The sequence below is a fragment of the Syngnathus scovelli genome, chromosome 12 (assembly GCF_024217435.2).
Source record: "Syngnathus scovelli strain Florida chromosome 12, RoL_Ssco_1.2, whole genome shotgun sequence".
NCBI lineage: Eukaryota > Metazoa > Chordata > Actinopteri > Syngnathiformes > Syngnathidae > Syngnathus > Syngnathus scovelli.
Genome location: NC_090858.1, coordinates 12,194,714 through 12,220,583, shown reverse-complemented (window position 1 = coordinate 12,220,583; position 25,870 = coordinate 12,194,714). Strand labels below are relative to the sequence as shown.

Genomic DNA, 25,870 nt, shown 5'->3' with positions numbered 1-25,870 from the left:
CCCAGGCTGAGGACTATTGTGTGTCCAAGGGAGGCCACCTGGCGAGCATTAGGGACCAACAGGAGCAGGTAATGTGGCTCACTCACTCACTCACTCACTCACTCACTCACTCACTCACTCACTCACTCACCTTTCTTGCAGGACTGGCTGACGAAGCGAACACTGAAAAGTCTTATCTACTGGATTGGCCTGCGACATGCAACGCCTGAGGGCAGCGTATGGGTGTGGACGGACGGAACACCTTTCTCCTACTCGTGAGTGTCCTTCAAGAAAGCACGACAATTTCGTGAGACTGTAAATCGCTTGAAGTGTTCCTCCTGCGCACTTGTTGCTTTAAATGATGATGATGACTCAACTTTCAACGCATTTTCCCTGCAATGACTCCGTTTCGCCAGTAGATGGGGAAACACCCGCCCGCGCATCTACTCCCGGAAGTCGTGTCAGAAAGATCGGTGCACACTCACAAGTGTTGCCGTTTTGATTTCTTTATTACTTTATTTAGATGTATTCTTTCAGTGATTCTTCAAGATGATGTATTTGGTCAGAATGATAAACATCTTTTAGAAATCTGACCCGCAGGCGCTTAAGTGATGGAAACTGTTATTCATAATAACAGTGTCGTATTTAATGAGAATCCCTGCTAGTAGTTTTTGGGTGAAATATTTTTTTAATGCTGTTAATAAATACATTTGTTTTCAAAAAGCATTTTTGGAATATCCATGCTTTACTACCTACTAAAGGCCAAAACCTTTTATGCATTGACCTTTACATGTCATTTATATTACTTCACACGAACACTACATCCATCTGTTCATGGTTCGGCCCCCCGGTCAAAATGTAGAAGCCAATTTGGCCCGCAAGTCAAAAGGTTTGCGCACCCCTGGTCTAGAATGAAGCTTGATAGGTTCAGTATTATCCATGAACACTGAAGGAATGGGGTCGAAATACAAAAATTCCTACCTAGCTACAAAAACAGATATGCTCAAACCTCATTGAATAAAGTACATAAGCAGAAAAGTATATTCACATATTAAATCAATAAAAGAAACGCTTTAAGCTTATAATTATACCTACACACCAAATCAATAAAGAAGACATAACTAGACATTTTTGATAAATGGTAATGAGAAAGGCGGCTCAGTGGCGCACTGGGTAGCACGTCCGCCTCACAGTTAGGAGGGTGCGGGTTCGATTCCACCTCCGGCCCTCCCTGTGCGGAGTTTACATGTTCTCCCCGAGCCCGCGTGGGTTTTCTCCGGGCACTCCGGTTTCCTCCCACATTCCAAAAACATGCTTGGTGGCCTACCAATTGATCACTCCAAATTGTCCCTAGGTGTGAGTGCGAGTGCGAATGGTCGTTTGTCTCTGTGTGCCCTGTGATTGGCTGGCAACCGGTTCAGGGTGTCCCCCGCCTACTGCCCGATGACGGCTGGGATAGGCTCCAGCACGCCCGCGACCCCCGTGGGGACTAAGCGGTTCAGAAAATGGATGGATGGATGGTAATGAGAAAGGTTTTTATAACTTTATGATCTGATATATATTTCTGAGCACTTTAAAATAACAAATGACTTTTGATATATTGCCTAAATAGCTTAATGACCCTTAAGGAACTGTGTAATGCATGCCTGATGTTTTTTCTCTAAATCATGGACACGGCCAGAGTCGTCTTGACCGTTCAGTACTTGATTGTATCTTATGTTTTGACTAATGCTAGACGGCAGTTTTTGATTACTACTGAACGCTCTGCACAGAGGGAAATATTTTGCCTAACAAAGAAAAGATACGGTTGGAAGCATGGTTAAACTAAGAATAAGCAAAGACATGAAGTATCAAAAGAACAGCAATAGATTAATGATGTCACAGCCAAAAGCTAACATAATTTTGTACAAAATGACAAAATTGAAAGAATGAGGTACGACAGTGTATGTCCAAGATTGGAGAAAAATATTCACAGGAAGGTCACGTGGAGATAAAACCAGCAGGTGCCAGAGGGAGCCAGCCAAGGACTCGGCCAAAGATGATCGCCAAGGCCGAAAGACGGGATGGAAGACAACAGCCCCCACACACACCGAATCGCCCATAACCAGCATCCACTCCCATGGCGAACTTGCCCCACCCCAAAGACTCATCACCCATCAAACTCGGCCCACACTGGCATGTGCAACTGATATAAGCTAACCAAAGAACCTTGAACGTTGCCTTTTCTGAATGGAGACTTTCCGCTCTTGAAGGGCCCAGCGCTGTATTGTACTTTCCTGAAAACAGAGCTTTTTGAACAAGAATTGTGATTGAACTCAACCAACCTGTGTAAGTCTAATTTCTGCTTCACTGTCTTAGTATTTTCCTAAATCTGAAGAAACCAAATGAGCATGCAGTGAGTAAATTGGATAACAGGTGGCAATGGCTTTTGCCGTGAGGCGCAGATAACGCGCTCCCTAAATTGTGGACAAAATCCAACAAATGGTGACCATCCGACGTGATTTCTTTAGAAGGGAAAGTGCATGCGCTACAAAGGATTCTTCCTTCTCCGCTCTTGCTCAACAATATTGCAGTCCGATCAGCACAAAAGGTAAGGGGGAACCTTTTTTTCTCTCTCCCAGTTCAGCAATATTGTGGAGTGAAAGCAGAATACAAAAATTAATAATTTCAGCTCTGTGTTCAGGAATGGTGGTTGTATAGAAGTGTGTGTTTGTGTGGAAATTGGTAAAAGTGATTTGTGGAAAAAATAAAAAATACAAAAACAGGTGAAGGCGTCGCTGATATAGCAGGACGGATGCCGAGCGACTCCAATAGTGTGACCTTAGAACATTATAGGGCTGTCTAAGGCGAGGGACATCTGGGATGTCCGAATCGTGGTGAATTAAGAGAAAGGTGGTGAGGACTTTTTCTGATCAGCAAAGGGCGCTCACACCGCTGTGGGGTGCCAGTGACTAGCATATGGGCACCTGAGTGGCCTCAATCGTTGACACTTAGGAACTTATACTGTTGCCTAAGGTCGGGGTCGATTGGATCGGCCAGGCCACCAATACGAGTCGGGGACTCGTGAAAAAAAAAAAAAAAAGGGTGAAGGCATCGCTGATATAGCAGGACAGATGCCTGGCGACCTCAATAGTGCGACCTTAGAGACTTATATTGTTGTCTGGGGCAAAGGGTAACTGGGTTAACCAGGTCGCTACCTAATTGTTGAAGTGTGTCTATGATGATATTGTGTGGAAAGCAGGCTTGGCTGTCAGATGGGACAGCGGCCCAGCTGAAGAAGTGAGTGATTAGTTGTGGTGCTGTTCATGGGATGGAAGTGATGATTTGTGGTTCATGAAGAACAATAAGTTGATTTTCATAAAATTGTTGATTTTATTTTTATTTTGCATGAGAGTTGGAGTCAGAAAAATGGTCTAACAAGAATTTGATAAAGAATGTATATTTAATTAGCATGAAGGTTATATCCCATTGTGTGGTGGGGTTAAACTGTAACCAATTTTGTTTTCAAAAGGGTGCGACTCTAAAGTTTGGGCCAAACGGTCAGGTGGGCACAAATGCATATTTTGGACAGAGGTGGGGGGTTGCATTGTGCGACGTGGTGGTGGCGAGGCTCTCCGCACTTCAGTTGGTGGAATACACACAGTTGCAGATCAAAAAGAAAATGGACTGAAAGAACAAAGACAAGATGGAGGCATTTGAGAATGGCGGACAGTCCAGCCCTGAATCATCATCATGAGAATCTAAGAGGAGAGGCTGCTAAAGACTTGCACGAGTCACATGAAGTCAAACTGGACACATTGCTAAAGACTGCTGAAGCATTACAAAGTTGGTGGAGTGTGGGACAAAAGGGATGGAAGTGTGTTTGGGTGCTAGGACAGACATAACTGAGCAGTTTTGATAAAAGAGGGAATAATAAGGCTGCTTATTGACACTGAAACGGGGATTAAAAACAAAATACATAGATATGGACAGTGAAGCTGCACTAATAATAACAAGTCATGCGTGTTCAGAAACTTTGCAAAGTGGACATTAATCGATAGAAATTAAATCATTTGAATCATACATTTTTATATGTAACATAGCATTTTGACGACATGATTAATCTAATTGAAATAATGACATTTTATAATTGGACCAGTGAAAATTTGGATTCGGACAACAGAAGGCTGAATTGCTAAACTTAATTGACCTTTATCAAAACGACAGAATTTAATTACCGTATTTGCCGGTGTATAAGTCGACTTGGTGTATAAGTCGACCCCCTAAAATTCGACGGAAATTTACGATTTTATGATATATCCTTTGTATAAGTCGAGCTCAATTGTTGCATTATATTAAACTTCAAAATTCAATCAGAAATATGCGAAATTTATTGACGAAATGTGTTCAAATTCACGAGTTTGTAGCGAGCGATCTATACGCCATTTTAAATATTATTTACTTCATGACCCTGTGATATTACGCGCCGAGAGAGACTAACAACAATGAACACTCTTAGAAACTGGTTTATTTTTAGTTAAGAAACTACAAATTATAATTATAAAGTGATTGCCGGTACATAGAGTTCAAAATTCGTCTTCATCGTCGCTACTTCCGAAAAGCTCGTTCCATTCGTTTTCGTTTAGTTTGTCGTCATAAAGGGCATCTTCTTGGTCTTCTCTATCCTGAGAGCGTTTGGCGAATATTTTCTAAGTGCCAACGGCTCTTGCGCCATAAAGAGTCCGCCCCGGCTGGTTCCCCATGCCGGCCAGAACAAGTGAAAATTCGGTCTCTTCCCCTGGAAGTCTGGCCAAGTTTGGCGAATATTTTCTAAGTGCCAACGACCCAACCGCCGTAAAGTGTCCGCCTCGGCTGGTTCCCCGTGTCGGCCACCAAAGTGAAAATTCGGCCTCTTCCCCTGGAAGTCCGGCCAAGTTTGGCGAATATTTTCTAAGTGCCAACGACTCAACCGCCGTAAAGTGTCCGCCTCGGCTGGTTCCCCGTGTCGGCCACCACAAGTGAAAATTCGGCCTCTTCCCCTGGAAGTCCGGCCAAGTTTGGCGAATATTTTCTAAGTGCCAACGACTCAACCGCCGTAAAGTGTCCGCCTCGGCTGGTTCCCCGTGTCGGCCACCACAAGTGAAAATTCGGCCTCTTCCCCTGGAAGTCCGGCCAAGTTTGGCGAATATTTTCTAAGTGCCAACGTCTCAACCGCCGTAAAGTGTCCGCCTCGGCTGGTTTCTCCAGTCGGCCAGAACAAGTGAAAATTCGGCCTCTTCCCCTGGAAGTCTGGCCAAGTTTGGCGAATATTTTCTAAGTGCCAACGACATTCATTTAGACATGGCGATTGAATGTTTACTTACCAGTAGTTATTGTCGTTGCTTGACGCGCGATGACTCGCACATTCGCTCAATACCCAGTACTTCCCCCTAGCAGTCATCGTCGCTGCCTGGCTTTCGATGTCCGTTATTGAGGTGAGAATATTTGAAATTGTTGCTGAGGATGCGTGTTAATGCGACGAACGCTTTATAATGATTCAGTTTCTCGCTGTTTGATGAGCCTGACGGACGCACACCCACGCACAATGAGATGCATGAGAAACGGCCTTGGTTACCATCACATTTGAAGCGATGAATACGAAGTTAAATTTTATGACTCGGTGTATAAGTCGAGGTCGATTTTTTTCGGTCGATTTTGGATCGAAAAAGGTCGACTAATACACCGGCAAATACGGTACACATCAATTGCGACTGATTTATAGGATGCATATTTGAGCTTGAAGGGGTGAGGGGCAATAAGAAAGTTGGAATTCTGGATAGTCAGCAAAATAGTAATACAGGGCACGACTTAATGAAAAAAGAATACAGTAGGGCTTTAAATAACAAATGCATTGACGTGACCCTTGCGACAATTGATTTAAATGGCAATTTATGATAGGCACTTGGGGTTAGGATTAACAATCCATCTATCCATCCATTACTGGTGCGGCTTGTCCTTACGAGAGCCACGGAGGATTAACAATAATAACTAGAATTATTAATTTCTGTAGAAATTGCGTGTGAAGGCGAAGAGGCTGAATAAAAATTCGGGGAATGCTACAAGATTATGTTTAAATTTGGAATGTGTTGAATTGGTCAGAAAATTGATAAAAATACAGAAAGAATTTTGTAAAATTGGGCGTGAATTTTAAAGTTGAAAATTTGAAATTTTTCACAAGTGGGAAGTTTTGGAATAGGTAGGCATACAATGAACAGTTAAAAAAAATTTCAATGGGTTGAGTCAGTGGAAAAAAAAAAGAAGAAAAAAGGAAAACTAGAAGAAATTAGAAGGGGAAAAATGACATTTTGCAAAATTTTACCGCAATGTTGGAAGTGAGGATGTGAAATTTTAATTTGAATCTAGGAGGTTAAAAGTGTAATGGAGTAAATCAAATGAATTATGTGGAAGTAGTTAAGATAAAAAATAAAATAAAAGGAAGGAGAATGCAGAAGAAGTTGAATAATAATAAAGTCAAGGCAATCCAAATTTATTTATATAGCCCACAAGCAAGTCTCAAAGGGCTTCAAATGTACAAAAATTGCCAATTTAAAATACAAGAACAATAAGTGTGAGGGCCACAATGATGATCATGACAGTAAAAATATTTCTAATTGGTTTTGATAAGTAAGGTTTTCAAAATTTGTGATATAGCGTGACTCAATTATCAAGAGTAAGTATTTCTTTTTAATTCTAAGAATTGGCATCAACAAAACTGAGAACGATAATCCAAGGTGATAGTGTAAGTGGCAGGAGGAAGCTGTGTATATATTTTTTTAAACATTATTTTCAGTATCATTATTTCTTAGGAGGGTCAGTAATGCTTGTGAGGAGATGAATGAAGGAACAAGGTAACAGTAAAAGGGAGTGCTCTAAAATGTTTTGGTTCTTTGCCAGAGGTAGTTATTTGGAGGGATGAATTTAAACTGAAAGCAAAATGGAACTATTTAGTGGAAGAAATATGGGAAGGTGGAAATATTGAAGTTACAGCTCAACACAAAGTGTCAAATAGTCTAAGTGTGAGATGTGAGCAAACTAAAGTTAAATCATGTTCCAGTATTATGCATATTGGCAAATGATGTGAGGACAGGAGACTAGACAATTAGATATTAATTTTGGATTTAAAATAAAAAAGGAAAATTTTAATTGAGGAGAAAATTTTGCGTAGGGAGGGTTCTTTTTACAATTTAATATTGTATGTTTTATGTGTGTGTTGTGGGATGACAGTTTGTCTGTAATGCTGTATGAATGTCAAGTCTGTACTTGGGATGGGGTTTGTGTATTGTGAATGGTTAACATGATTCAAGGTTGGGGTGATGTGATCACAGCAGAAGATAACATTCCTCTCACCTGAAAAATATAAAGATACTACAGATTTGAAAAAGCAAGATTGATCAGGGCTAATTTTGGACTAAATATGGGTTTAGGATTACTCTGGGGCACCATTGACAACAAAAGACTTCAATGGAGAAGCCCCATTTCAAGATTATGACCAGACGTGACTATACCAGCATTGACAATCAAGACTCTGAGCCAAGACAGTGTATGACAACAACTCTGGACTTACCTGACAGTGTGACGAAATGTATGTGACGGAATTTGTGATGACTTGCTTTGTTTTGATGTTTTACCTACCGTAATTTCCGGACTATAAGTCGCGTTTTTTTTCATAGTTTGGGTGGGGGAGCGACTTATACTCAGGAGCGACTTATATATGTTTTTTTTCACAAATGTTTACTTGATCATTAAGACATCACTTACTTACAAGTATAGTTGACCACTTCACATGTTATTTTTAGTATAGTTGATCACTTCACATGCTTTTATATCTTTATCTTGAACATATTCAAAACATAAAAAATAGAGAAAACATCAAATAAAGCAATTATTAAGTCAGTTGTTATTGGAGTCAGCAATTTGCTGACTCCAATAACAGAATTCATTAACTTAATGTACAGTATGAGTCTCTACCCTGCAATAACTCGTCCGACTAGAATCACATCTCACAGTGCCACTATAATTGATAATATATTTACAAATGTGATTGAAAAGAAAGTAAAAACTGGACTGATAATAAATGATTCAAGTGACCATCTGCCAGTGTTTGCGGTGATCCAGAACTGTACAAGGGAAAAAAAGGATGCTATAGCTTTTAAAATGTGTAGAATGAACTCTGGTAATTCAATTAACTCATTCAAAAATGATCTTCTAAAACAAGACTGGAAAAAGGTATATGTGGGTGATGTAAATGAAGCCTACAACACATTCATGGCCATTATATCTGAACTTTATGATAAAAACTGTCCTCTTGTAAGGAAAGCGGTCAAACACAACTCAGTGGAAAAACCATGGCTGACAAAGGGAATCTTAAACGCCTGCAAGAAAAAAAACCTGTTATACAAAGATTTCCTAAAGATAAGAACAAAAGAAGCTGAATTGAAATACAAGACCTATAAAAACAAATTGATCAAAATAATGAGAAACAGTAAAAGGAACTACTATAGCAAGAAACTGGAGGAAAACAAGAGTAACACAATAACAACATGGAAAGTGTTAAATGAAATTATTAAAAACAGAACTGGAAAGCCAGGATATCCTTCTTACTTTGTAAACAGTAACAATATAACTATAAATGAACTTGCAATGATTGCAGAGGAGTTTAATGATTACTATGTTGGTATTGGGCCTACTTTGGCGGAAGAAGTACCAAAAAAAGGGAGTACAAGTGACCTAATTAAGGATGTACCCATAGCCAAAAGTATGGTTCTAAGGGGAACGGATGAGACGGAAATAATAGAAATCGTTAGAGGATTTAAAGGTAAAAAGTCAACTGATTGTAATGGAATAGATATGTCACTTGTTAAAAATATTATTGAAAGTGTGGTGAAACCCCTAACACATATTTGCAACCAATCACTGACAAATGGTGTTTTTCCGAGTGAAATGAAAACAGCTAAAATTATTCCGATATATAAAGCTGGGGACAAACACATATTCTCAAATTACAGGCCAATATCTTTACTCCCACAATTCTCCAAAATACTAGAAAAAATATTTTATAAAAGGCTTGATGATTTCATCACAAAACAAAATATTCTGTGTGACCAACAGTATGGATTTCGGAAAAATACAACCACCACAATGGCTTTGTTAGATTTTGTAGCTGAAATAACAACAGCTATTGAAAATAAACGATATGCTGTAGGTGTCTTCTTAGATATTAAGAAAGCTTTTGATACTGTAAATCATAAAATACTGTTAACAAAACTTGAGAGATATGGCATACAAGGTATGCCACTCACTTGGTTAAACAGTTATTTATCAAACAGGAATCAATATGTGCAATTAATGGACTTCAAATCAAAGCTAAAGCAGGTAAAGTGTGGGGTTCCTCAGGGCTCAATATTAGGCCCCTTGTTATTTATTTTGTATGTTAATGATATGTGCAAGGTCTCCAGATTACTCAAGGCCGTAGTTTTTGCAGATGACACGAATCTGCTCTGTAGTGGGGACGACCTGGACCAACTACTGGATATTGTGGGTATTGAAATGGAAAAATTACAGAGTTGGTTTGACACAAATAAACTTACATTGAATTTAAGTAAAACAAGGTATATTATATTTGGAAACCGTCCGACAAACACAGACAAAATTCTTACAATAAATAATATAGAAATAGAAAGAGTGAATGAAGTAAAATTTCTTGGAGTGCTAATAGATAAAAAATTAAGTTGGAAACCACATATAATGTATATCAAATCAAAGATCTCAAAATCACTGGCAGTATTGTATAAAGTAAAAGATCTTATAAACCAAACATCATTATATTCCTTGTACTGCTCCTTCATACTCCCATACATTATGTACTGTGTGGAGGTGTGGGGCAACACATACAAAACAAACAAAGATCCAATCTACATTCTACAAAAAAAAGCTATACGACTTGTAAATAATGTTGATTACAGAGAACCATCTAACCCTCTTTTTGTAAAACTGAATGCACTGAAATACAATGATCTAGTCGATTTTAAAACCATCCAACTCATGTACAAAATAAAAAATAATCAATTACCAAACAGTATCCAGAGGTTGTTTGAGTGGAGGGAAAGTACCTATGATTTAAGAGGAACACTTATGTTTAAAAGAGATTTGGTGAGAACAACTTTAAAGTTGCATTGTATAACAGTTAAAGGTGTGGAATTATGGAACGCCAGCAGTGACGAACTAAAGAATTGTAGTTCATTACCTCAGTTTAAAAAAATGTATAAAGGCAAAATACTGATGGGATACCGTAGCATGCTGTGAGGTGTTTAAACTGCTTTTGTATTTATCTAAAGGAGGTGTATGTATGTATAAGTGTGTGTATGTATAATATCTATATGTATGTATGTATGTATGTATGTATGTATGTATGTATGTATGTATGTATGTGTATATGTATATATATATATATATGTATATCTTTAACAAATCTGAAAATGGACAAATCTTGACGGAATCAAGCAAACGTGGTTACAAGGGGTAGAGCTAGATAAGCCTAGGCTTCCTTCTACTCCCTTTTGAACAAATAAGATTTTTATGATAAAGTGAAAATTTATAACGCAATGTTTTTTTTCTTTTCTTTCTTCTCTATTGTACTACGGAGTTATTATTTTCAGTATTGTTACTTTCTTTCTTATATTTCTTTAAATGTTTGAAATAAATAAACAAACAAACAAACAAACAAACACTTTTGAAATGTTAACGAATAAATAGAGAACGAATAACAAAAAAAAAAAAAAAAAAATTAACACTTTAAAGCACCATATCCAAGTCCACTGTCTGCTGTATGTACACTTGCTCCATTTTTGCTCCTCTTATAATTATTATTATTATTTATTATTATTTGTTTATTTATCATTTATTCAACACTCTTATTTATTCATTGTTTGTGCCTTCTTGTTTTTTTTTTTGTGTTGCTTGTATACATATGTGTACTATCTCACCGAGGGATAGTGGGAACGTAATTTCAATCTCTTTGTGTGTCTTAGTATATGAAAAAAAATCGACGATAAAGCAGACTTTGACTTTGATAAAACAACCAAATATCCATCCATCCATCCATTTTCTGAACTGCTTAGTCCCCACGGGGGTCACGGGCGTGCTGGAGCCTATCCCAGCCGTCATCGGGCAGTAGGCGGGGGACACCCTGAACTGGTTGCCAGCCAATCGCAGGGCACACAGAGACAGACAACCAATCGCACTCACACTCACACCTAGGGACAATTTGGAGTCTTCAATCGGCCTACCAAGCATGTTTTTGGAATGTGGGAGGAAACCGGAGTGCCCGGAGAAAACCCACGCGGGCCCGGGGAGAACATGCAAACTCCACACAGGGAGGGCCGGAGGTGGAATCGAACCCGCACCCTCCTAACTGTGAGGCGGACGTGCTACCCAGTGCCCCACCGAGCCGCAACAACCAAATAAACAAAACAAAAAACTACATCTGAAAAAAATTATATATATATATATATTTTCAGACGAAACTGGATGAGGGCGCTCTAAATTTCACCGTTGGCCGTGACTCATCAACTGGGTGGGCTTAAGAAAAATGGCACCAAAAAGAAACTCATATTTTGCAGGTTACAAACTTCAAGTTGTAAAATATGCAGCTGAAAACAGTAATCGAGCAGCAGAAAGAAAGTTTGGAGAACCGTGATGTACCAATGGATTACTATTTCAAGTGACGTCAGTGGAACGGCGCGGCGCGGCGCGGTGCGGCGCGGCGCGGTGCGGCGGTTGTTTACATAAAGGACAAACGTACCCACGTAAGGACTACCGGCATCATTAGTGGTGATCATTTCTAAGTGACACGGAGGACAAAGAGTTTGAAGGAATTAAGGATTTGGAGTGACATAGAAGGTTTGAAAAACTAATATGGCTTTTACGCACGCCCGGTCCTACTCTACTGAGTCAGGGGCCGGCGCTCGGCCGAGTGGCTGTCCGCTGAACGGTGCGTGGGGCTCGGACATGGCCATTACGCACGCCCGGTCCTATGCCATGGAGCTCTCGTGTCTGGAAGTCCACGCCGCCACACGCTTGGAAGTTTGTTTTGTTTAATAAAGAGCCATATACCAAACCCACGTCTATCCTTGTACTTTGTTAACGCTACAATATAGTTATATACTAGATCTGTGGAATAAAGACGAGGCTGACGTCAGGGCGCACGCGCGGCGATGTTGACAAAGGACGAGGAATTTGACCGATGGATTTAATGGATTTAAAGTGCACGGATGGTTTGATAATATTATTGGCTTATATTATAGTTATTTGAAATATAGTTTATCTATCGTTATATGAGCCTGTGGAATATTTTGAAGTGCAAGCGCCCTCAGTCGCGCGCACCCATTGTTGACAAAGAATGATCGATGGATTTAATGAATTGGAGTGACACAGATGGTTTTATAAACATGTTATTCATGTAATAGTTGTCCTTAATCACTCTATATGTTACGTCAGGCCCATTCTCAGCTCTTTGTTTGTGTTTGTCACGTTAGCATGCCTATCGTTTAGCCTGTTGTTGCTATTTAATGAATTGGAGTGACACCAATGGTTTTATAAACATGTTATTCATGTAATAGTTGTCCTTAAACACTCTATATGTTACGTCAGGCCCGTTCTCAGCTCTTTGTTTGTGTTTGTCACGTTAGCATACCTATCGTTCAGCCTGTTGCTGCTATCGTTTAGCCTGTTGTTGCTCGTTCATGACTGTTTTTGGTGTGGGATTTTGTCGAATAAATTGCCCCCAAAATGCGACTTATACTCTGGAGCGACTTATATATGGTTTTTTTTTCACTTTTTGGGCCATTTTATGGCTGGTGCGACTTATACTCCGGAGCGGCTTATAGTCCGGAAAATACGGTAATTGTATGGCAGCCTCTAACAGCAACCCAGGGAGCAGATTGTGCTTTATTTGTTAAACTTGCGTTTACTTTGCAGGTTGTCAACTGCAGTCTTGGAGAATTTTGTGTCATGTCTGTGAACATGCATTAACAACTAACCCCTTACTTTTCATAATGAGTTTGTAAATGTGATCGTTTTCATGACAGGCTCGGCAGGCTCCAATTTTCAATTTCATACGTTTGACATGCGCCCGTGTGTGGATTATTTTTATCATTATAAATTTTATGTTTTGGTATTATGGATGTTTATTGTACGGAGAGCTGCATGCACAGCTACAGGTGGGTGGTGGCTTTTGTTCATACAGCCATGTGAGATGCTGCCAGTTGAGTTTCAGGGACTGAGAATTGGTGATTCCAGGCCAGGATAGCATCTGGAGGTACACCAAAGTCCAGCTGGCGATGGGTGTGTCACCATGGACATTGTTATTTTTACTTTTTAACCATTGTGACACATTTTTTAGAATGTGTCAAAAGGGGGAGGTGGAAAAAAAAAAAAAAGGGGGGGGAATTGGGAGATTTTAAATGTTTTCAGATTTGAGGGTTTTTAAGTCTTCAACATGCTGGACGGAGGAGAAGAAGCAGCTCGGAAGAAATGAAGTGAATGGGAGACAACATCATGAGATGGAGCCAAAGCCTGGTAACAAGTGGGAAGAGTTTCAAAATAGCTTATAATAAACTGTAGACCTTCACAAGATAGGATCAAATAGGTGGGAGAGTATTAAATGTAAAAAATTAGAACAATAACATACAGACTCCAAACAAATTGGGAACAGGTGGATTATGAACGTTAAAGTTTGAATAACACATTATACATGTGATTCATTTGCAGGATAAACAATGGAGGGGATTGATAAACTGAACAAATTTAAGATGATTGTGGAAGTATTATGTCGAAAACAAATAGATTCAACAAGTTTTTTCCCTATAAAATGGTGCCGTTTGGGTTTGAACTACATAGTCGCTTCAAAGGAGGAAAAGCATGATTTAAGATACATGATTGATCAATGAGAAGGCTATCCCTTGTACCAGGGGGGTCAAACTCATTTGTTCACGGGCCGCAGTGTAGTCATGGCTTCTTTCGGAGGACCGGTGTGACTGTCATACCCAAATAACTGTGTGAGCACCTCATATTATATAGAGTAAAAGCTACAAAACAAACTGACAAGTAACTCGCTTTCAAATCAGACAAATACAAACTGGTCTAATATTTAAAAATAAAATAAAATATTATTAAAAGTGAAGACAATTTGCAATTCGAGTAATGACACTTGAATATGAAGCACAATTTGTCTTTGCGGGCAGCATAAAATCATGTGGCGGGCCGCATCTGGCCCCCAGGCCTTGAGTTTGACACCTGTGCCTGATACAAAGGTAAAGTAGGATTAGAATTTGATAAAACAGATATGGACATCCACATATTCCATTAGAGTTTAAATTGCTTGCAATACAATTACAAATTAGTTAACACCTGTGTGATTGATTGATTGATTGATTGATTGATTGATTGATTGATTGATTGATTGATTGATTGATTGATTGGTTGGTTGGTTGGTTGGTTGGTTGGTTGGTTGGTTGGTTGGTTGGTTGGTTGGTTGAGTTATTCATTGAGTGATTCATTGAGTGATTCATTGAGTGACTGACTGAATGACTGAGTGACCGAAAGGGCAATCGTTCGATGTCTGTCTGTCTATATGTATGTACTATATACGTATGTATGTATGTATTTCGTTATTTGTTCATGTATTTTTCTTTCACATTTTCTTTCTCATCTTCCACTTCTTTCGGCTGCTCCTGTTAGGGGCCGCGACTGCAGAGTAATCGTTTCCATATCTTTCTGTGCGGTCACACCAACCATCTGCATGTCCTGCAACATCTTCATCTCTGCCACACTCTCCATTATTTTGGCCAGTAGAGATTTCCAAGCCTCGCTTCGAACATTCTTTCCGATAACTTCATGCTTTGCTTAATCAACATAACAACCCCTCTGTAGCTACTACAGTTCTACGCATCGCCGTGGTCTGAAATAAAAAATAGAAGTCAACACCTTTCCGGGAATCTTCTCGCTTTTTAAGAATCTCCCCTGCCATCTCTCCTTGATAGTTCTATGCTGTCACTGGAATGTCGTCTAGGCCAATTGCCTTTCCACTCTCCATCTTTTACAAATGTCTGGGTATGAATTTTATCTATATTTAGTTTTCTCACTCATTGGCGGCCCCACAGAGGGACTTGAAGCGGCTCCACAGAGGGACGTGGTGTGCCAACAGAGGGACCCTGGTGGCAGCAACGATTTTGGTGACCTCAGTTAAACTGAGGTCAACAGAGGGAGTGAAGGAATGGGGTCGAAATACAAAAAGTCCTACCTAGCTACAAAAACAGATATGCTCAAACCTCATTGAATAAAGTACATAAGCAGAAAAGTATATTCACATATTAAATCAATAAAAGAAACGCTTTAAGCTTATAATTATACCTCAGAAATCAGAATCAGAAATCAGAAAACCTTTATTGTCATTCTACATAGTACAATGAAATTGGAGACCTCCATCCAGTGCATGAGGTAGATACGAGTAACATAGTCAAGTAATCGACTAGTAGAAAAGTAGATGAATAATCAGAAACAGTAGTGCGGACAAAGTGCAGTAGTAGTGCAGGAGGAAAGTGTCATCAGTGTCGGCTGGAGTTGAGGGCGGCTATGGCTTGGGGAAAGAAACTGTTTTTGAGTCTGTTTGTCCTGGTCTTCATTTGCCTGTAGCGTCTTCCAGAGGGCAACAGGTCAAACAGGGCGGAGCCAGGGTGGGAGCTGTCCGCTGAGATGGCCTTAGCCCTGCTGAGGCAGCGGGTAGTGTAGATGTTCGTAAGGGAGGGGAGAGGGCGGCCGATGATCCTCTGGGCTGCCTTCACCACTCTCTGCAGCTTCTCCCTGTCAGCGGCGGTGGAGCTGCCGAACCATACTACGATGCAGTAGGTCAGTAGACTCTCGATGGAAGATCGGTAGAAGGTCAGCAACAGGTCGGTGTTGAGGTTGTACCTCCTGAGGACTCTCAGGAAGTGTAACCGCTGCTGAGCCTTCTTGACGATGGTGGTGATGTTCTCTGACCAGGAGATCCGGTCAGAGATGTGGACGCCCAGGTACTTGGTGCTGTGGACCCTCTCCACCTGCTCGCCGTTGATGAAGAGGGGAGTTGGCTCAGGGCTGTGTCTTCTGAAGTCTATGATGAGCTCGTTGGTCTTCTTGGTGTTCAGAGCGAGATTGTTCTCAGAGCACCAGTCGACCAGCTCCAGGACCTCCTCTCTGTAGGCTACCTCATCGCCATTGGAGATGAGACCGACCACAGTGGTATCGTCGGCGAACTTGACAATCCGGTTGTGGTTGTGAGCCGGTCTGCAATCATGAGTGTAGAGGCAGAAGAGGAGGGGGCTCAACACACAGCCCTGTGGGGAGCCGATGCTCAGCGTACGGGTGGAGGAGAGGCGGGAGCCAACTCTCACAGCCTGGAGTCGGTTGGTCAGAAAGTCATTAATCCAGGCACATGTGAGAGAGGGGAGTCCGAGAGTGTCCAGCTTTGTGGTGAGTCTGTCCGGGAGGATGGTGTTGAATGCCGAACTGTAATCCACAAAGAGCATCCGGACATAGCTCTGCTGCTGCTCCAGGTGGTTCACCGCACAATGGAGGGCTACGGCGATGGCGTCCTCTGTGGATCTGTTGGTCCGGTATGCAAACTGGTGGGGGTCGAGGTGTGGGGGAAGATAATCCTTGATGTGCTGAAGAACCAGCCTCTCAAAGCACTTCATGATCACCGGAGTGAGGGCCACTGGTCGGTAATCATTCAGGCTAGAGATGGCCGACTTCTTCGGCACTGGGATGATGGTTGAGGTTTTCAGGCAGGGCGGGACGGTTGCTAGGGCCAGGGAGCGGTTGAAGATCGTGGTGAAGGTGGGGGCGAGCTCCTCAGCGCATGCCCTCAGCACCTTGCCGGGGACCCCATCCGGGCCTGCGGCCTTTCTGGGATTCACTGTAAGGAGCACCTTTCTGACCTTGTGCTCCTGAACAGTGAGTGGAGTGATGTCAGAGCTGGGTGGGGGAGGGGGCAGGGCAGGGACAGGGGAGTGCTGCTGGGATGTTCCAAACCGAGCAAAGAAGCTGTTTAGCTCCTCTGCCAGCTGTGCGCCTTGGTCTTCGACTTGAGCGGCACTGCCCCTGAAGTTGGTGATCTCCTGGATGCCCTGCCACACCTTGCGGCCGTTGTTGCTGGACAGGTGGGACTCGATGTGTTGTCTGTGGTCCGCTTTCGCCCGTTTGACTCCTCTCCTCAGCTCAGCTCTGGCAGCGCTGTACAGAGCTACACACCAAATCAATAAAGAAGACATAACTAGACATTTTTGATAAATGGTAATGAGAAAGGTTTTTATAACTTTATGATCTGATATATATTTCTGAGCACTTTGAAATAACAAATGACTTTTGATATATTGCCTAAATAGCTTAATGACCCTTAAGGAACTGTGTAATGCATGCCTGATGTTTTTTCTCTAAATCATGGACACGGCCAGAATCGTCTTGACCGTTCAGTACTTGATTGTATCTTATGTTTTGACTAATGCTAGACGCCAGTTTTTGATTACTACTGAACACTCTGCACAGAGGGAAATATTTTGCCTAACAAAGAAAAGATACGGTTGGAAGCACGGTTAAACTAAGAATAAGCAAAGACATGAAGTATCAAAAGAACAGCAATAGATTAATGATGTCACAGCCAAAGGCTAACATAATTTCGTACAAAATGACAAAATTGAAAGAATGAGGTACGACAGTGTATGTCCAAGATTGGAGAAGAATGTTCACAGGAAGGTCACGTGGAGATAAAACTAGCAGGTGCCAGAGGGAGCCAGCCAAGGACTCGGCCAAAGATGATCGCCAAGGCCGAAAGACGGGATGGAAGACAACAGCCCCCACACACACCGAATTGCCCATAACCAGCACCCACTCCCATGGCGAACTTGCCCCACCCCAAAGACTCATCACCCATCAAACTCGGCCCACACTGGCATGTGCAACTGATATAAGCTAACCAAAGAACCTTGAACGTTGCCTTTTCTGAATGGAGACTTTCCGCTCTTGAAGGGCCCAGCGCTGTATTGTACTTTCCTGAAAACAGAGCTTTTTGAACAAGAATTGTGATTGAACTCAACCAACCTGTGTAAGTCTAATTTCTGCTTCAGTTTCTTAGTATTTTCCTAAATCTGAAGAAATCAAACGAGCACGCAGTGAGTAAATTGAATAACGGGTGATTGGCAATGGCTTTTGCCGTGAGGCGCAGATAACGCACTCCCTAAATTGTGGACAAAATCCAACAACACCCAGAAAAGGGCATTTTGCCACTGGCTGTTATAGTATATGAAAAACTGTCACATTCATGAATCAACTCTCCCTTTTGAAGTTTGGACGATTTCGTAATTGGCAAAGGCCTCCAGAAACGATTACTTGTGTGTAGTCACTTTTTTGCCTGAATTTATTTAACGTTTGGCATTTTATGGGCTTATCTACTTCCAGGCATGTGCGCAAACCCCACCAATGGGGCGTCTTGTTCCTCTCAGGACATGATGTGCGAGTGCAAGCTCGCCATGACATTCAGCGCGGTGAGTTTGTGCTGTGGATGCCCAAAACCATTTTTACTTTCCCGTGGCAATCGTGTGAACCTCAACACCTTCAAATGGGCATTGTTTGTTCAAGACATGCAACCAAATGGCTTTGTGGCATCGATGATTGTCAGCGTTGTTGGTAAATTGGACTCACTGAGGAATGTTTGTCCACGTCGTCCGTGAAGGATTCGAGCTGTCCCCAAAGCGTGTGGCCTACTTGTCGCCATCTTTCTCCATTGTGTGTGCGCAGACAGGCTTCCAAGGTGTCTTCGGCGGTCTCAGCGTGGGCCGTAAACTCGTCATCGAGGGACAGTCCACTCGTAAAGCAACCAAGTAATGATACCCCCCCACACACATACCCCCCCCCCCCCCACACACACACACATCCAACGAAGGCAGCCGACGTGGCATTTGTGGATTTGTCCTCGTAGACTGGTGATCAATCTGGACGTGCGTGAGAGCAGCAGCAAGGAGACAGGTAGCACGGCGCTGCACCTGAACTTCGACTTTGGCACCAAGAGCTTCATCGTCAATGCCAAAGTCAGTGACAAGTGGGGCAGCAAGCTGACTGGGAGCCTTCCCCAACAACACCCCTTCGGACCAGGACCCGCCTTCAAGGTGACGTCCGTCGCTATGTCGGCTTTCAATCATCACCTAAATTCTAAACCCGTAGAAAGTAACCCTTATTCTATCCCCGTCTAGATTGCCATCAAGTGTGGCAGTGGCGCTTTCTAACTGACCTTCAACGGCGAGCCCCAGCAGGACTTTTATTATCAAGTTCAGGACCTGCAAAGTATCAACTGGGTGTTGATGTGGCAAGTGACGCAGAGCCACGTCCGGCTGATGTGACCACGCTGCCATACGAGCACTGCTTCCTGTCTGGGCGTCATTACGCCGACAGCAATCGGCTCCATTCGGACGTGTTTTTTTTTCTCTTATTGTTTCTTTAGAGGTCGCCACTATCTGTTGCTCACTTTAGAATAATTGTGCAAGATAATCTCACGGTACAACATTTTTGCAGCGTTGAGGCCAGACGACAGCGACTAAGCATGCTTATGTGGTACAAGTATAAACACATTTTAATTTAATCCACAGGTTCTGATGAGTTCTCTGACTTTTTGAAGTGATGATTTAAACATCCGTTCGTGCAACTGACTATGTAAACGTGTTTGAACCAGAATAAAGGCATTGGCTCTTTCACTTGATTTTGCTCCATATACTGTATATCCGCGTGTGTGTGCTGCGAGTGTGGTCCACTTCAGATCTTGCCACAACGGATGCAAAGCGGTCACATGATGAAGTACTTTACTCCATGCTCATGGTTGCTTTTCTATTTGTGTTATTCTGGGCATACCATTACTTGATCATTCTTGTCTTAACATTTAAAAGTATGCATTCGCAAGATTGTATGATCAAACTGGGGAATGCTAAGCAAGCTAACGTAACGTTACAGGTTGGCTTACTAACGACTGGTCAAACACTAAGCTTCATGTTGGTTGTATGTTTGAGAAGACAACTTATTTTCTCAAGCAATACAAGGACTGCTTTTGGCCTCATCAAAAATTAAATATATGTGTGTTCAGCCAATTAACAGAAAGACTGTTGCTGGAAAGAGAAGATTAAAATTTTACCAAAGTGCAATGTGGCCTGGTGGATCATCTTCCTGACAGCTTCTATTGGCTGTCCTCTGCTTCTTCTTATGGATGGTAACAAGACTGCATGATTGTGCTAGTCCAACTCTTGCAATAAAATTCAGCTTCCCTTGACATTTTTTGGGGAACTTTCATGAATTACTTGTCATTATGCATCAGCTCAATCAACATCAAATCAATGATTTTTTTTCGGTCTAGCCTGGTTGGGTGAAGTGTACGTGTAGCGTCAAGGCCTCGCACATGGATTTTATCAGAATCTAATTTCATATTGTGAAATGTAAGACAAAGAACCCGGCCCACATACGATCAATATTTCCCCTAGCTGGAATTTTGAGTTTTTCCTTGCCCTCTTGGGAGTTTAAGATCAGTTGATGTTTGAGAATATTTGCCATTTTTCACATGTCGTGAGTGTTGTTAGTCACCTAAATGTTGAACGGAGGCTGTGATTTACCGAAGTCAAATTCCTTGTTTGGCACGCTCAAACATGGCGAATAAAAACTCTTGAATCTTGAATCAAGGACAATTTAAAAAAATAATAATAATTACCGTATTTGCCGGTGTATTGGTCGACCTTTTTCGATCCAAAATCGACCGAAAAAAATCGACCTCGACTTATACACCGAGTCATAAAATGTAACTTTAAAACTTTCGTTGACTTCCGGTTTCCGGGTTGTACTGACAGATCGTCGCTCTTCGGACACAAAGTATGGCAGCGGACCAAGAGGTATGTACGGCTTCGTGCACCAACTGCACCCTTCTCTTAGAGAGGTTGTCTCTGCTAGAGGGACGTGTCCGCCAGTTAGAGCTTAATAGTGCGATAACAGTAGTTGCGGCGGACACAGACGCGGGCTGTAGTCAGCCCGCTAGCCCGGTTAGCATTAGCCCCAAGCGGCTTGCTAATCGCGATGAGCCAGGTAAGACGCATAGCCGTCCAAAGTCATCTCGGTCTACTGGCCCTCGCACTTTGGTCATAGGCGACTCCATTACCCGCAACATTACGCTTAAAAATCCAGCCACGGTAATGTGTATTCCTGGGGGCAGAGCACCCGACATAGAAGCTAATCTTAGGGAGCTGACTCGCAATAGGCCTAGTCAACAGCGTAGTTCCAACAACACTAGCTACTCGGACATAGTGATACACGTCGGCTCCAATGATGTTAGGATGAGACAATCAGAGATCACAAAGAAGAACATAGCGAGGACTTGTGATCTTGCCAGAAAGATGAGTCGGCATCGAGTATTTGTCTCTGGCCCCCTGCCTGGGAGAGGCACTGATGAGAGGTTTAGTAGATTAGTCTCCCTTAATCGATGGATGGCTGGGTTCTGTAAAAAGCAGGGACTGTATTTTATAGATAACTGGTCCTCCTTCTGGGGCCGCCCCGACCTGCTGAGGAAGGACGGCCTTCACCCTAACCGTGAAGGCGCCTTCACTCTTTCTAGGAATATAGATTACTGTTTGAGCCACTCATGACAGGTCACTTTAGAGCAGGCCAGGGCACAGGTGATTAGACCACCTGTGAGGATGGGTTTGGAGTCTGTTAAGTTAAAGTTAACTAGCGCTAGGCTAAACTTTCAGCATACACATAGCTCCTCGTGTAGACTAGAGCGTGACAGTTTAAATAGTGCTGCAGTACACATAAACACACTTTCTACTGGGGTAGTAGACAAATCCAATCACTCCGTCCCGACCGGTATTGCTGATGAAACGGTGCCTGTTTTAGATAACTTCACATGTGTAACAGATACTCATCATCAAATTCCCACGGTCGTTTCATCCCACCGCCCTAATAAACTTTTGAGAGGTGATATTAGGCCTAGAGAACACAATTTTACTCGCATCCCGTTTAAAAATCCTTCGATAGATACGCACCCTGATCAACCAATTACACTTAAATTCGGTTTTTTGAATATTAGATCACTTCATACGAAAGCAGTTCTCGTTAATGACCTTATCACGGAACATAATCTAAACGTTTTTGGTCTTTGCGAGACCTGGTTAAAACCTAATGAACTGCTGCCACTTAACGAGGCCTCGCCTCCAAATTTTGTGAGCTCGCATGTGGCTCGTCCTCGAAAAAAGGGTGGGGGTGTCGCCCTCATCTCAAATTCTGAGCTTAGATTTAGGCCTCGCTCAATTCACGTATTTAAAACATTTGAAGTTCTCATTGTGCGATCCACTGCGTTACCGTCATTCTATCTTGTTGTTATTTACCGCCCACCCGGGGCTTACTCTGGCTTCCTGGATGAATTTTCAGAAGTTGTGGCTGATCTAGTGACAAATGCAGATAATATAGTTATCATGGGTGATTTCAACATCCACATGAATTCACCGTCAGAACCACTGACTTCGGCATTTCAAACTTTAATCGATACGTTTGGTTTTACGCAAGCTGTACAGGCAGCAACGCATAAGAATGGAAATACCTTAGATCTGGTATTATCCCGGGGACTAGCAACCTCAAATATAACAGTACTGCCATACACTACTGTTCTGTCTGATCATTTTTTAATAAAATTTTAAATTTTAGTTCCTTGTCAAAGACAAGAGAGCAATCAGAATTATAGCAGCCGTAATTTTAACTCCATGACTGCAACTGCGCTATCTGAGTTACTGTCGCCGGCAACCGCCATGTTTCCCGCGTACAGTGGCTCTATCGATAATCTTACAAATGAATTCAATGCGACATTATTAAAAGCCATCGACTCTGTGGCACCGCTACGTCTGAAAACTCGCCGTAGATGGCCAACTCCGTGGTTCACAGATGAAACACGTACGTTTAAACAATTATGTAGAAAGCATGAGCGCAGATGGCGTTTAACCAAACTTGAGGTTTTCCATCAGGCATGGAAGGACAGCCTCCTGAAATATAAAGATGCGCTTATTTTAGCAAAAACTCGTTATTTTTCGCAAGTCATTAATCTTAATAAAAACAATCCTAAATACTTATTTGATACAGTGGCAAAGCTAACTCTGCGCCAGCCGACCCCCGATAGCTCCTTCCACTCAGCTGACGAGTTTATGAAATTTTTTGCTCAAAAGATTGAGTCCATTAGGGACGAGATCAAGAATACCATGCCAATCGCTCCGCCGGTTACTAGCGCTGGGGATCATGCAATAACCCTCTCAAATTTTAAAAGCGTGTCCCTTGAAATGTTTACAAAATTGGTTAGTACGGCTAAACAAACAACATGTTTACTCGACCCGCTTCCAGCCAAACTACTTAAAGAATTATTTCCAATTTTAGGACCGTCCGTCTTAAATATAATCAATCTGTCTGTTTCCTCTGGGATAGTGCCAATAGCCTTTAAAACCGCTATTATTAAACCACTACTTAAGCGAGCAAATCTTGACCCGGACTGTCTCAGTAATTATAGGCCAGTTTCAAACCTCCCATTCATAGCAAAACTTCTTGAAAAAGTAGTAGCACAGCAGCTTATTGATTACATGGTCGCTAATAATCGATATGACTCTTTTCAGTCTGGTTTTAGAGCTAATCATTCTACAGAGACAGCACTTGCTAAAGTGACTAATGATCTCCTCATAGCTATGGATTCAAATACGTCGTCTGTATTGTTACTACTTGATATTAGTGCTGCCTTTGACACTGTAGACTTCGATATTTTATTAGGGCGTCTTAAAAGTTGTGTTGGTATCTCAGGGTCAGCACTAAGCTGGTTCAATTCCTATCTATCAGGCAGGACGCACCGAGTGGTCCATGGTAATACGTCCTCTGAGCTTTATAATGTTACGTGTGGTGTCCCACAGGGATCGGTACTCGGACCGATTTTATTTAATATTTATATAATTCCGCTTGGGGACATAATACGTAAATATAATATTAGTTTTCAATGCTACGCGGATGACACCCAATTATATATGCCGTTATCGATGACAGATCCACAGGACTGCTGTAATCTCGAGGCGTGCCTTGCGGAGATTAAGCAATGGATGTCTCTCAACTTCCTTCGTCTTAACCCGGATAAAACTGAGATGTTGATAATTGGTCCTACTCGTTATCAACATTTATTTAAGGAAACCACTATAACTATAGATAACCGTACTATCACTCAGAGTGATACGGTAACTAATCTCGGGGTAATATTTGACCAAACGCTCTCTTTTCAAAAACACATTAAGAATATAACCAGGATTGCGTTTTTTCACCTTCGTAATATTGCTAAAATTCGTCCTATCCTCTCGACCGGGGATGCGGAAACTATTATACATACGTTCGTCACGTCGCGCCTGGACTACTGTAATGTATTATTCTCTGGTCTTCCTAAATCCAGTATTAAAAGTCTACAGTTAGTGCAAAATGCCACTGCGAGGCTGCTCTCACGGTCAAGAAAATTTGTTCACATTACCCTAATATTAGCCGAATTACATTGGCTCCCGGTCCATTTAAGATGTGACTTCAAGGTTCTTCTACTAACCTATAAAGCACTGCATGGCTTAGCGCCTTCATATCTCGTCGACCTAGTCGTTCCTTATGTTCCGTTTCGTAACCTTCGTTCGCAAAACGCTAGTCTTTTAGTTATACCGAGGGCCAAGAAAATGTCTGCAGGGTCTAGAGCATTCTCTATTCGGGCTCCAGAGCTTTGGAATGCCCTACCAATGGATATTAGAACTACTACCTCAGTAGAAACATTTAAGACGCGTTTAAAGACACATTTCTATGAGATGGCCTTTAACTAACTTGTGATGGCCGATTTGGCCGGAGTTTGTTCTGTTCTCTCTGCCCACCTCCTCCCCGGCTGGGGAGGGGGTTAGGTGGCTCAAAAGCTGATAGCGGCTGGCTGGATTCTCGGGGACCAGTTCGGGATGGGGGAGCTGCGGCTTGGCCCCCTTGAGGACACTGCCAGGACAATCGAGGGCACCTCCGACATCCTTTTTTTTTTTCATTGATTTTCATATTATGTATTACTTGTGCACTCTCTGCATCCATTACAACCTGGTGATCCTGAAAGGGGGATCCTTCCATCTGTGGTCCCTTCTCAAGGTTTCTCATTTTCCCCTGGCAGGGGTTTTTTGAGTTTTTCCTTGCCCTTTTGGGAGCTTATGATCAGGGGATGCTTTGAGAATAATTGTCAATTTTGGCTATGTGGAGCCCTTTGAGACTGTCTGTGATTTAGGGCTATACAAATAAACTTGACTTGACTTGACTTAACTTCGTATTCATCGCTTCAAATGTGATGGTAACCAAGGCCGTTTCTCATGCATCTCATTGTGCGTTGCACTTAGAAAATTTGAACCGGGCGGCGTGCGCGAGTGGGCGGCCCGCTGGAAGTCGAATGAGGCGACGCGACCACCTCCGCGGTGCTTATAAACAGCCGATCCGCTCGGCGGGGGCTATTTTCGGCCACTTGGCTCGTGCGCACGGCCTCCCGGATGTGCCGGGCGGGTGCGCGAGCTCGCCGGCCGCTGGAAGTCCAATGAGGCGCCGCGATCTCCTCCGCGGTGCTTATAAAGTGCCGATCCGCTCGGCTTGGAGCTATTTCCGGCCTCCCGTTGGTGCCGGGCGGCGTGCGCGAGCTCGCCGGCCGCGATCTCCTCCGCGGTGCTTATAAACAGCCGCATGCGGACGGCCTCCCGGAATTTGAACACATTTCGTCAATAAATTTCGCATATTGAATTTTGAAGTT

The 25,870-nt window shown here is 42.4% G+C and overlaps 1 long non-coding RNA gene across 1 annotated transcript; it reads left to right on the top strand.

Moving 5' to 3' along the window:
* The first annotated feature begins 18,823 nt into the window (after positions 1 to 18,823).
* LOC137840833 (uncharacterized) lies at positions 18,824 to 19,766 on the top strand. Its single transcript, XR_011087931.1, has 3 exons — positions 18,824 to 18,908; positions 19,007 to 19,193; positions 19,278 to 19,766. It is a non-coding gene; the product is annotated as an uncharacterized lncRNA (long non-coding RNA).
* Positions 19,767 to 25,870: the final 6,104 nt, after the last annotated feature.